This window comes from Oncorhynchus masou, chromosome 6 (assembly GCF_036934945.1).
Source record: "Oncorhynchus masou masou isolate Uvic2021 chromosome 6, UVic_Omas_1.1, whole genome shotgun sequence".
Classification (NCBI taxonomy): domain Eukaryota; kingdom Metazoa; phylum Chordata; class Actinopteri; order Salmoniformes; family Salmonidae; genus Oncorhynchus; species Oncorhynchus masou.
The window spans coordinates 63,178,833-63,191,666 of record NC_088217.1 but is presented as its reverse complement, the minus strand read 5'-3'; the positions used below and the strand labels follow the sequence as shown (position 1 = coordinate 63,191,666).

The following is a 12,834-nucleotide window of genomic DNA, read 5'->3' as shown; positions in this document are numbered from 1 at the left end:
CTAGGGACGTCCCAAAAATGCATCTCTACCTGAAAATACATGATCTAAGTGATTGATCATTGGTATTCAGCAGTCATAAAGCCTTATTTACTTTAATGAACTACTAAAATAGTGATTTTGTCAGACAGCATAGACAGCAACTCTACACTTTGACTGACTGATCCATTCATCATTTCATCCCTCCTTAGCCTTCCTCTCCTCTGAAGACCGAGTGGGGGCGGAGCTCAGTCAGAGAGCTGTTGAGGGATTGGTTAGGAAGAACACTTCTACAGCCAGAGAGGTCACACATGGTTTAGATGGGAAATACCTTGGTCCCCTTAGCGGTTCATCACATCAGCGAAAAGGGAATATGTTCCATCATCTATGTTAATTTAGTGCAAATTGTCCACTGATATTGGTGTAATTTCTCACCCCTTTTGGCTGTATAAAAGTTCATTTCCCCTCAGGCACACACATTTGTTCTTTGTTATTACCCGAGCCACTGCCTGTTCACCCTCTATCATCCAGAAGGCGAGGTCAGTACAGGTGCATCAAAGCTGGGACCGAGAGACAGAATCTGTTTATCAATCTCAAGGCCATCAGACTGTTAAATACCCATCACTAACGCAGAGAGGCTGCTGCCTACATACACAGACTTGAAATCACTGGCCACTTTAAGGAATGGAACACTGGTCACTTTAATAATGTTTACACATCTGGTATTACTCATCTCATATGTATATACTGTATTCTATCCTATTCTACTGTATCTTAGTCTATGCCGCTCTGACATCACTCGTCCAAATATTTATATATTCTTAATTACATCCCTTTAGATTGTGTGTATTGTTAGAAAGTACTTGTTAGATATTACTGGACTGTTGGAGCTAGAAACACAAGCATTTTGCTACAACCGCAATAACATCTGCTAAACAAGTGTATGTGACAAATAAAATGTGATTTGATGTATATAGGTCTGGTGTTAATCAGACCACTTGAATGAGAGTATCTCGTCACATTGCTCTCAGCTATACGACTGCTCTCCTGTGTGTGTTCTCTGGTGTGATACCAGGTTGCTTGACTGAGTAAAACTCTTCCCACACTGATTACAGCTATAAGGCTTCTCTCCTGTGTGTGTTCTCTGGTGTCTATCCAGGCTGTTTGACTGAGAAAAACTCCTCCCACATTGCTTACAGCTATATGGCTGCTCTCCTGTGTGTGTTCTCTGGTGTGATACCAGATTGTTTGACTTAGTAAAACTCTTGCCACATTGATCACAGCTATAAGGTTTCTCTCCTGTGTGTGTTCTCTGGTGTCCTTTAAGGTGTCCTATCCGAGAAAAGTTTTTCCCACATTGCTCACAGCTATATTGGTGCTCTCCTGTGTGTGTTCTCTGGTGTGTTAGCAGGTTTCTTGAATTAGTAAAACTGTTGCCACACTGATCACAGCTATAAGGTTTCTCTCCTGTGTGTGTTCTCTGGTGTGATACCAGGCTACTTGACGGAGTAATACTCTTCCCACATTTATTACAGCTATATGATTTCTCTCCTGTGTGTACTCGCTGGTGTATTTTAAGTTCTGATGAAGATTTGCAATGTTTCCCACAGTCAGAGCTGCAGTTCGATTTCTTCCCTGTGGGTCTTTGCTGGTGTTTCTTGAGGAGTTCTGATCTGGAGAGACTTTTCTTTGCCTCGTCAGCATCAGGATGTTGTTGAGGCTCCCCAGAGGATCCACGATAGTCCCGTCTCTCTCCTGTGTGAATGACAAAGTCATTCAGATGGTTAAAGGCCCACAACAGCATAAATCCACTGTTTATTTGAGGTAAAAGGTGATGCCTAGAGCGTACCCATGTAGTTGTACAACAATTGACATCTGTTAAATTATTTGACAATTGTCTTAAGACAGTCAAGTGAGCAACAATAGTCATATTTTGTCTTGTTTTCACATTAGTAGTAACATCGATGATTGTAGGCTAGAAATAAGTTAGTTGGTGAAACTCTAAGCAGTGTGCCAGATGACTTTTGGTCTCCAATATAGACCCCTTTCTGTGTTTGTTAAAATTGTGGAACAAGGGCAATTTGGTTGTAGAAACTCCTCCATGCTAATGAGGAAACCTCCAGCTGCGTACCCCCTCTAGCTAAAGGGTCAGCGCACTCTCAAGTGTTGTTTTTTGCCATTATTGTTAGCCTGCCACACACACTATACAATACATTTATTAAACATAAGTTCGTCACAACCCGGCTGGTGGAAATTGACAGAGGACCAGGGAACAAAAAATAATATAAATCAATAATTTTGCTCTTTATTTAACCATCTTACAAATAAAACCTTCTTTGTTAATTGAAAATTGTGAATAACTCACCACAGGTTAATGAGATGGGTGTGCTTGAAAGGATGCACATAACTCTGCAATTTTGGGTTGTATTGGAGAGTCCCAATCTTAAATAATTTCCCACACACAGTCTGCCCCTGAACAAGGCAGTTTCCTAGGCCGTCATGGAAAATAAGAATTTGTTCTTAATAACTTGTTAACGGTACAGGTTCCCCAGCGGGAACCACACCCCCCCGCTCAACTCAAACGGTGGCGCACAGAATGCAAAAATATTCTTAGAAATATTTAACCTCCACACATTAACAAGTCTAATAGCTCAAATGAAAGATAAACACCTTGTTCATCTACCCAGCGTGTCAGATTTCTAAAATGTTTTAAGGCGAAAACATAGCACATATTTATGTCAAACCACCACAAAGATACAGGCAGCCATTTTGTTGAACAAAAGATGCAATCACAAACGCAGGATTAAAAGAAAAATAAATCCCTAACCTTTTGAAAATATTCATCAGATGACAGTAATAGGACATGTTACACAGTACATTTGTTTTTTTCAATAATATGCAATTTATATCCATAAATCTGTTTACATTGACGCCATGTTCAGAAAATGCTCAAAAATGTCCGGAGAAATTATAGATAGCTCCGCCAGATAACAGAAATACACATCATAAACTTTGACTAAATATACATGTTCTACATATAGTTAGAAAGATACACTGCTTCTTAATGCAACCGCTGTGTCACATTTATTTTTAACGTTACAGAATTAGTTCACTATGCAATAATCTGAGACGGCGCTCAGACGTAAGCAATATTTCTCCTCTATGTTGGAGTCAACAGAAATACAAAATTACAACATAAATATTCCCTTATCTTTGATGGTCTTCGATCAGAATGTAGTGGAAGGAGTCATATTTACCCAATACATTGTTTTGTTTCAGTTCGTGTGTCCATATAGTAGCATATGCTACCACTTTCAGCTCAAATGCACCAAAAATGACTTCTGGTCCAGAACAGTTGCGCATCAAAACTTCAAAATTACATATTTTATGTCGACTAAACTGGTCAAACTAAGTGCAGAATCAAGCTTGAGGATGTTATAAACGTACAAAACGATTGGCAATTCAACCGGACAATCGTACTTCATCTCAGGCAAGCTGGAACAGAGGAAGGTCTGTGTCCAATTCGCGCCCTAACGCACATCTATTTTCTCTCGACACCCACTCTTTTTCGTCTCAAAGGGTCAAAGTTAGGGATTTGCTAAATTAAACGCTCTACTGAATGAGGACATCTAGTGGAAGACATAGAAAGTGTTTCCAGATCCATAGCTGGTTGGGAAGGGTGGGGGCGATGACGTCAAAGTTGCCTCAACTTTCTGGATGCCAAAACTAGTTTGGGAGATTGCCTGCCCTGTGAGTTCTGCTATACTTACAGACATAATTGAAACAGTTTTAGAAGCTTTAGAGTGTTTTCTATCCAATAATAATTATTATATGCATATATTATTATTTTTTTCAGTTTACTATGGGCACGCATACTGCATCCAAAGGGGGCAGTATTATGCCTAGCCTTCTGACTTGCCTAGTTAAATAAAGGTTAAAAAAACAAAACAAAAAAAACATCAAAAACTTTCTTCAAATCAAAACACAGAAGTATATATTTTTAAACCTGCATATTTAGCTAAAATAAATCCAGGTTAGCAGGCAATATTAGCCAGGTGAAATTGTGTCACTCCTCTTGCGTTCATTGCATGCAGAGTCAAGGTATATGCAACAGTTTGGGCCACCTGGCTCGTTGCGAAATAATTTTACGTAATTATAACATTGAAGGTTGTGCAATGTACAGGAATATTTAGACTTATGGATGCCACCCGTTAGATAAAATACGGAACGATTTCGTATTTCACTGAAAGAATATACGTTTTGTTTTCGAGATGATAGTTTCCGGATTCGACCATATTAATGACCTAAGGCTCGTATTTCTGTGTGTTATTATGTTATAATTAAGTCTATGATTTGATAGAGCAGTCTGACTGAGCGATGGTAGGCACCAGCAGGCTCGTAAGCATTCATTCAAACAGCAATTCTGTGCGTTTTGCCATTATCTCTTCGCAATGCTTCAAGCATTGCGCTGTTTATGACTTCAAGCCTATCAACTCCCGAGATTAGTCTGGTGTAACTGATGTGAAATGGCTAGCTAGTTAGCGGGGTGCGCGCTAATAGCGTTTCAAACGTCACTCGCTCTGAGACTTGGAGTAGTTGTTCCCCTTGCTCTATATGGGTAACGCTGCTTCGAGGGTGGCTGTTGTCGATGTGTTCCTGTTTCAAGCCCAGGTAGGAGCGAGGAGAGGGACGGAAGCTATACTGTTACACTGGCAATACTAAAGTGCCTATAAGAACATCCAATAGTCAAAGGTATATGAAATACAAATCGTATAGAGAGAAATAATCCTATAATTCCTATAATAACTACAACCTAAAACTTCTTACCTGGGAATATTGAAGACTCATGTTAAAAGGAACCACCAGCTTTCATATGCTCTCATGTTCTGAGCAAGGAACTTACATGGCACATATTGCACTTTTACTTTCTTCTTCAACAGTTTGTTTTTGCATTATTTAAACCAAATTGAACATGTTTCATTATTTATTTGAGGTTAAAATAAGTGTTAATTCAGTATTGTTGTACTTGTCATGATTACAAATAAATAAATAAATTGGCCGAATAAACGGTATCGGCTTTTTCTGGTCCTCCAATAATCGGTATCGGCATTGAAAAATCATAATCGGTCGACCTTTAGTCTTAACAGTGCGATTTGCCAATGCAGGATACTCTGAGCGCAGCCCAATCCAGAAATCTGGCGGTGGCTTCTGATTAAATAACATTTTCACAGAACCGCTTGTTGCAATTTTGATGAGGTTCTCGTTAAGATATCGGTAAGTGGACTGGAGGCAGGGCATTAAAGGGACTACGAATCCAGTTGTTTGTGTCATCTGTTTCGGGAAAGTACCTGCGTAATTGCGCACCCAACTCAGGTGCTTCGCTATATCACATTTGACATTGTCCGTAAGCTTGAGTTCAATTGCACACAAAAAAAGCATACAATGATGGAAAGACATGTATGTTGACAGAGAAGAGCTCCTACTTCTTAATCGTAGCCTCATTTTTATCCCGCATATCAAATATAGTTGTGGAGAGTCCTTGTAATCCTAGATTCAGATCATTCAGGCGAGAAAAAACATCACCCAGATGGCCCAGTCGTGTGAGAAACTCGTCATCATGCAAGCGGTCAGACAAGTGAAAATTATGATCACTAAAGAAAACTTTAAGCTCGTCTCTCAATTAAAACAAAAAAGGTGTCAATACTTTGCCCCTTGATAACCAGAGCACTTCTGTATGTTGTAAAAGCATTACATGGTTGCTGCCCATATCATTGCAAACGTTTTCCAGCAAGAGCCTGTCGGTGGATGCTGCAGTGTACCCAAGTGGCGTCAATTGCTTGCACGCACGTTACCACTCTACTATGTCTCCCTGTGCCATCAGTACAGATACCAATATGAGGAGCAGCTACATTTGGCTACATATGGACCGTTAGAGGAATTCACGTGAGAGAGTAACGGTTAATGTGATTGGATGTTAATTATTTGACTAGGCTACCTGTATTTGACATTGTGTTGCTATTTCACTGAACACGAGATGGTTTAATTTTATTTTTGGCAGTGAAACAAGGCTACTCAGGTGAGAAAAAAACCTCACCCAAATATATAACCCCGTTGGAAAATATAAATTAACTATTTGAAAATGTGAAGAAAATGTATTATTTGTAAATGACAGTATCCATTTGGGTGTTAAGGTGACTCTCAGAACCATTGAATAGTGCGAACTCTGAAATGTTTTAGGATCTGTGCCCATGAAAACTGTTTTCCCAGCGTAATATAAGGAGACACTAAATGTTACATAGGTAGAGTGCATTTTAGAGATCTGAAAACAAAAAGCTGTACGAACAGGACAATAACCTAAACCACAAGGCCAAATCTACACTGGAGGAGCTTACCAAGATGACATTGAATGCTCCCGAGTGGCCTAGTTACAGTTTGGACTTAAATAGTCTTGAAAGTCTATGGAAAGACTTTAAAATGGCTTTCTAGCAATGATCAACAACCAACTTGACAGAACATGAAGGATTTTGAAAAGAATAATAAATATTCACATGAAGATCAGTCACCTATTGGATGACATCACGACTTCCCATCAAGCCAACTCCTTGAAGGCCTTACTATGACATCACTCACTCCTAGTTTGCAGTTGTCTAAAAAAGAACACTATTTTGCTCAAAACATTTATTTGTTTCCCTTTAGTGTGTTTGTACTTTACTGTATTTATATCACTTTTCAACAGCAAAGTTTTTAAAAAGTCACTGGAGGACGTCATGAACAATTCTGACAGTACAAAAACATATTCAAGTGTAGAATGCCCTTTTAAAAATGACATATTAGTTCAACAACAGCAGAGTTTGTGTCGCTGTTAAGATGGTACACCCTGGTGTTTATCAGATCAATGTCCCTGTTTTATAAGATAGTACTCACTGTATTTACTGGTGTTAATCAGTTCTCCATTCTTCTCTTCTTCATCCTCCTCTAATGTGACAGTAATCTCCCCCTCCTCATCCTTCATTCCTAAAACGTCTTCCTCTTCATCCTCCACTCCAAAAACCGAATCTTCCTCTTCTTTCACAGTAACATCCTTCTCCTCTTTCACTCTGAAATCGTCTTTCTCTTCTTCTTTCACTGTAACAGCCTCACCCTCTACTTGTTTCTGTATTGTAACAGCCTCCTCTTCCTCCTCCTCTTTCATGAGAACTTCTTTCTCCGTCCAGCAAACCTCCTCTTCTTCAGCAGAAGGAGAGAAACTTAGTGAGCTCATGGTCGGGGATAATAGCTAGTTAGCATTAGCGACTAGAATAGTGCTAACTTAACCAGCCAGCTAGTTGACTTACGTAAATATTCAATCAAATGGGGTAGCTAGTTGTTTCCACATAGGTAAGTTTAAATCATAGTGGCAAATAAACCACGGAATTGTCTAAAAAAACTTGAATGTTCCGACTTTGTTGTCTTGCGAGCGACGGAGGTGGCTTCAGTTGTTGAAGAAGCGTTCCGTCCACAAGATTATACATCACACTAGAAACATCGCCTGAAAGACACATATCGCCATCTGCTGTCTGGAGGGAGGAAACGCAGTTGAGGGAAAACTTTTCTTCTTCTTCATTGAATTATAATATTATAAAGCAGTTTAGGGAAACGTTTTTTCCATCTCCATAAAATAAGAATATTATGTCAACACATACAAAGAGCAACAAGTGTTGTTTGATTAGTTCAGATTTTTGTATGAGAATTTAAAACAAACTCTACATCTACTACACATCTGTATTTCTGATTCAGTCAAATAACTAGATATCAAAATAAGCACATAGTTATTGATACCCTTGATAAATATGAGCAAAAAGTACTGTATAAATAACTAAATAAATAAACTTTACCCACTACCAGGATATTTTAGCCCAAAACCTGGTTTCCTCTCTGCAAGGAGGCTGAAACTTGGCCATAAGTGAATCTTCCAACAAGACACATCAACATCCACAAAGAAATGGTTAATTGGGCACAAAATCAACATTTTCAATGGCTATCTCAGTCTTCGGACTTGTACTCTATTGAAAACCTGTGGTTTGAATTGAACAGGGCAGTCCACAAGCGCAGACAAAAGAAATCAAGGACCTGGAGAGATTCTGTATGGAGGAATGGTCTAAGATCCCACCCAATGTGTTCTCTAATCTCATAAAACATTTGAGTGTCATTATCCTCCCAATGGGAGGGTGCTGGAGTATAGAAAACATGGGAGGCAATAATTCAGACCCCTACCTTTTGAGAATTACATGTTAAACTACATCTTTCTATGAGCAATTGTATTAGTATAAAATAATATAATTTTCCTTTTTTTCATGTAGATGTATATAATGAACAGACAAGGTCTATACTTGCTCCTACACGGTGTAACAATACAGCATGTAGATGTATATAATGAACAGACTAGGTCTATACTGCTCCTACATGGTGTAACAATACATCATGAGGATTTACAGTTGAAGTTGGAAGTTTACATACACTTAGTATGGAGTCATTAAAACTCATTTGTCAACCAACAAACATTTATTGTTATCAAACTATAGTTTTGGCAAGTCGTTTAGGGCATCTACTTTGTGCATGATAAGTATTTTTTCCAACAATTGTTTACAGACAGATTATTTCACTGTATAACAATTCCAGTGGGTCAGAAGTTTACATACACTAAATTCACTGTGCCTTTAAACAGCTTGAAAAATTCCAGAAAATGTTGTCATGGCTTTAGAAGCTTCTGATAGGCTAATTGACATCATTTGAGTCAATTGGAGGTGTACCCGTGGATGTATTTCAAGGCCTACCATCAAGCTCAGTGCCTCTTTGCTTAACACCTTGAGAAAATCAAAAGAAATCAGTCAAAACCTCCGATTTTTTTGTCGACCTCCACAAGTCTGGTTCATCCTTGGGAGCAATTTCCAAACGCCTGAAGGTACCACGTTCATCTGTACAAACAATAGTATGCACATGTAAACACCATTGGACCACGCAGCCGTCATACTGCTCAGGAAGGAGACGCGTTCTGTCTCCTAGAGATGAATGTACTTGGTGCAAAAAGTGCAAATCAATCCCAGAACAACAGCAAAGGACCTTGTGAAGATGCTGGAGGAAACGGGTACAAAAGTATCTATATCCACAGTAAAACAAGTCCTATATCGACATAACTTGAAAGGCCGCTCAGCAAGGAAGAAGCCATGGCTCCAAAAACGCCATAAAAAAAGCCAGACTACAGTTTGCAACTGCACATGGGGACAAAGATCATACTTTTGGAGAGATGTCCTTTGGTCTGATGACACAAAAATAAAACTGTTTGGCCTTAATGACCATCGTTATGTTTGGAGGAAAAAGGGGAGACTTGCAAGCCGAAGAACACCATCCCAACCATGAAGCATGGGGGTAGCAGCATCATGTTGTGGGGGTGCTTTGCTGCAGGAGGGACTGGTGCACTTCACAAAATAGATGGCGTCATGAAGAAGGAAAATGACATGGATATATTGAAGCAACATCTCAAGACATCAGTCAGGAAGTTAAAGCTTGGTCGCAAATGGGTCTTCCATAAGGACAGTGACCCCAAGCATACTACCAAAGTTGTGGCAAAATTTGCTTAAGGACAACGTCAAGGTATTGGAGTAGTCATCACAAAGCCCTGACCTCAATCCCATAGAAAATGTGTAAAGAGCAGCTCACAGATCACTGCACCTGTACATAGCCCATCTGTAAACAGCCCATCTATCTACCTCATCAACATACAGTATTTATTTATTTATCTTGCTCCTTTGCACCCCAGTATCTCTACTTGCACATTTATCTTCTGCACATCTACCATTCCAGTGTTTAATTTCTCAATTGTAATTACTTTGCTACCATGGCCTATTTATTGCCTTATCTCACTTATCTTACCTCATTTGCACTCACTGTATATAGACGTATTGTTTTCTTTTGTTGTACTGTATTATTAACTGTATGTTTTGTTTATTCCATGTGTAACTACGTGTTGTTGTATGTGTCGAATTGCTTATATCTTGGCCTGGTCGCAGTTGCAAATGAGAACTTGTTCTCAACTAGCCTACCTGGTTAAATAAAGGTGAAATAAATTAAAATGTGTGTTTGAGCAAGGCCTATGAACCTGACCCAGTTACACCAGCTCTGCCAGAAGGAATGGGCCAAAACTTATTGTGGGAAGCTTGTCGAAGGCTACCCGAAACATTTGACCCAAGTTAAACAATTTAAAGGCAATGCTACCAAATACTAATTGAGTGTATGTAAACTTCTAACCCACTGGGAATCTGACAAAAGAAATAAAAGCTGAACTAAATAATTCTCTCTACTATTATTCTGACATTTCACATTAAAATAAAGTGGTGATCCTAACTGACCTAAGACAGGGAATTTTTACTATGATTAAATGTCAGGAATTGTGAAACACTGAGTTTAAATGTATTTGGCTAAGGTGTATGTAAACCTCCGACTTCAACTGTATCAATCTGGTGTTGGAGGTCATTCCACACTGTGTTCTACTACCCAGGTCTGGTGTTGCAGATCATTCCACACTCTGTGGATCTCCTGCATGTATTTTCTGATGTTTAATCAGACTACTTGAATGAGAGTATCTTTTGTCACATTGATCACAGATATAAGGTTTCTCTCCGGTGTGTGTTCTCTGGTGTGATTTCAGGCTGTTTGACTGAGTAAAACTCTTCCCACACTGATTACAGCTATAAGGTTTCTCTCCTGTGTGTACTCGCTGGTGTACTACCAGCTGGCTTGATGTAGTAAAACTATCTGCACATACATCACAGCTATATGGCTGATGTCCTGTGTGTATTCTCTGGTGTGATACCAGGTTGGTTGACAGAGTAAAACCCTTGCCACAATGATCACAGCTATATGGCTGCTCTCCTGTGTGTGTTCTCTGGTGTGATACCAGGCTACTTGACTGAGTAAAACTCTTGCCACACTGATCACAGCTATAAGGCTTCTCTCCTGTGTGTGTTCTCTTGTGTGATACCAGGCTACTTGACTGAGTAAAACTCTTGCCACACTGATCACAGCTATAAGGCTTCTCTCCTGTGTGTACTCGCTGGTGTATTTTTAGTTTTGATGAAGATTTGCAATGTTTCCCACAGTCAGAGCAGCAGTGAGGTTTCCTTCCTGTGGGTCTCTGATGGTGTTTCATGAGGTGTTCTGATCTGGAGAGACTCTTCTCTGCCTCGTCAGCATCATGATGTTGTTGAGGCTCCCCAGAGGATCCACGATGGTCACATCTCTCTCCTGTGTGAACGACAAAGTCAGACAGTCAATGTAGTGAATGTTTCAATGTTTTTACAAACTTTGACAAATGTCTTCGAAGTCTTGTTTTAGTTTGTGTGGTAGGCAGATGAAATAATATACCAGCCACTGGTCAGCAGGAAGATGAAAGAATATACATGCCACAGATTTTTTTTACCAGCCCAAATATTTTTTTGCCATGACTGATTACACCAAAAAACACAACAACAAGAAAACGAATAAGCAGCTTGGCAATGTTTGTAAAACAAGGAATGCAAGTAAGAAGTCATGTGGTAATGTGCTGAGGAGTATTTCTGTCTGGAATAATGCCCTTTTGTGGGGAAAAACTCATTCCGATTGGCTGGGCCTGGCTCCCCAGTGGGTGGGCCTATGGCAGCGCACGTGCCCAGTTATTAAATCTATAGATTGGGGCCAAATTTATTTATTTCATTTGACTTCTATGAACTATAAATCAGTAAGATCTTTGAAATTGTTGCATTTATATTTTTGTTCAGTATAGTTAGGAGCCGGGCAATTCAACAGTAATGGACACAAGACTCTGATTTTTCAATTTAAAATGTATGCAAAACAAAAACCATTGCTGCTTTAAAACCACGTTTGTGTACAAATATTAGTATTTACTGGTGTTACTCTGACCCGTCTCCTCTCCTTCCACTTCATAAACTGCATCCTCTTCTTTTACTGTAACATCCTCCTCCTCTTTCACTCTGAACGCGTCTTCCTCTTCTTTCACTGAGACATCCTCCTCTTCTTCTTTCACAGTAACAGCCTCACCTTCTACTTCTTGTTTGACTGTAACATCCTCCTCTTCCTTCTCCTCTTTCACGACAATGTTCAGCCCCAGAGCTTCTTTCTCCGTCCAGCAGACCTCCTCTTCTTTAACAGGAGAGTAGTTTAGGGTGCTCATGTTCGGGGATGTTAGTTATCATTAGCGACTAGGCTAATGCTAACTTAACCAGCCAGCTACTATAGCTGACTAATACAAAATAACGTAATATTAAATTAAATAGGTTTACAAGTAGATACGACAGAAGTGTGTCTAAAACACAGTAGCTAATATACACCGAAAGTGTGTAAATAGCTTGAATCTTTCGGCTATGTTGGCTAGCAAGCTACCGAGGTAGTTGACCAGCTGTTTCTAAAGAACCGTCCACTAGATTAAACGTCACACTGACAGCGTCGCCTGAAAGACGCACTTCGCCGTCTGCTGACTGGAAGGGAAACGCAGTTGAGGATCATATTTTATTTTCAGACAAAGATTATTTTAAATGGATTTAATTAAATAATATTATTATATTGAGACATACAAAGACCTGAATGTGTTGATTGATTAGTGCGAATATATATTGTTTTACTACAGCACATATAAGGTAGTTTCATTACGTAAATTCTAAATAAGTAGCCAGCGACTGCGACTGTAGGTCTATACTGCTCCGACATGGTGTAACAATACATCACGTAGATGTATATAGTGAACAGACTAGGTCTATACTGCTCCTACATGGTGTAGCAATACATAATGTAGATGTACAGTGGGGCAAAAAAAGTATTTAGTCAGCC

The 12,834-nt window shown here is 39.4% G+C and overlaps 1 pseudogene; it reads right to left on the bottom strand.

Annotated features, from left to right (window-relative positions):
- Positions 1 to 961: 961 nt before the first annotated feature.
- LOC135541065 (zinc finger protein 436-like) lies at positions 962 to 12,408 on the bottom strand (annotated as a pseudogene).
- Between the last annotated feature and the right edge of the window lie 426 nt (positions 12,409 to 12,834).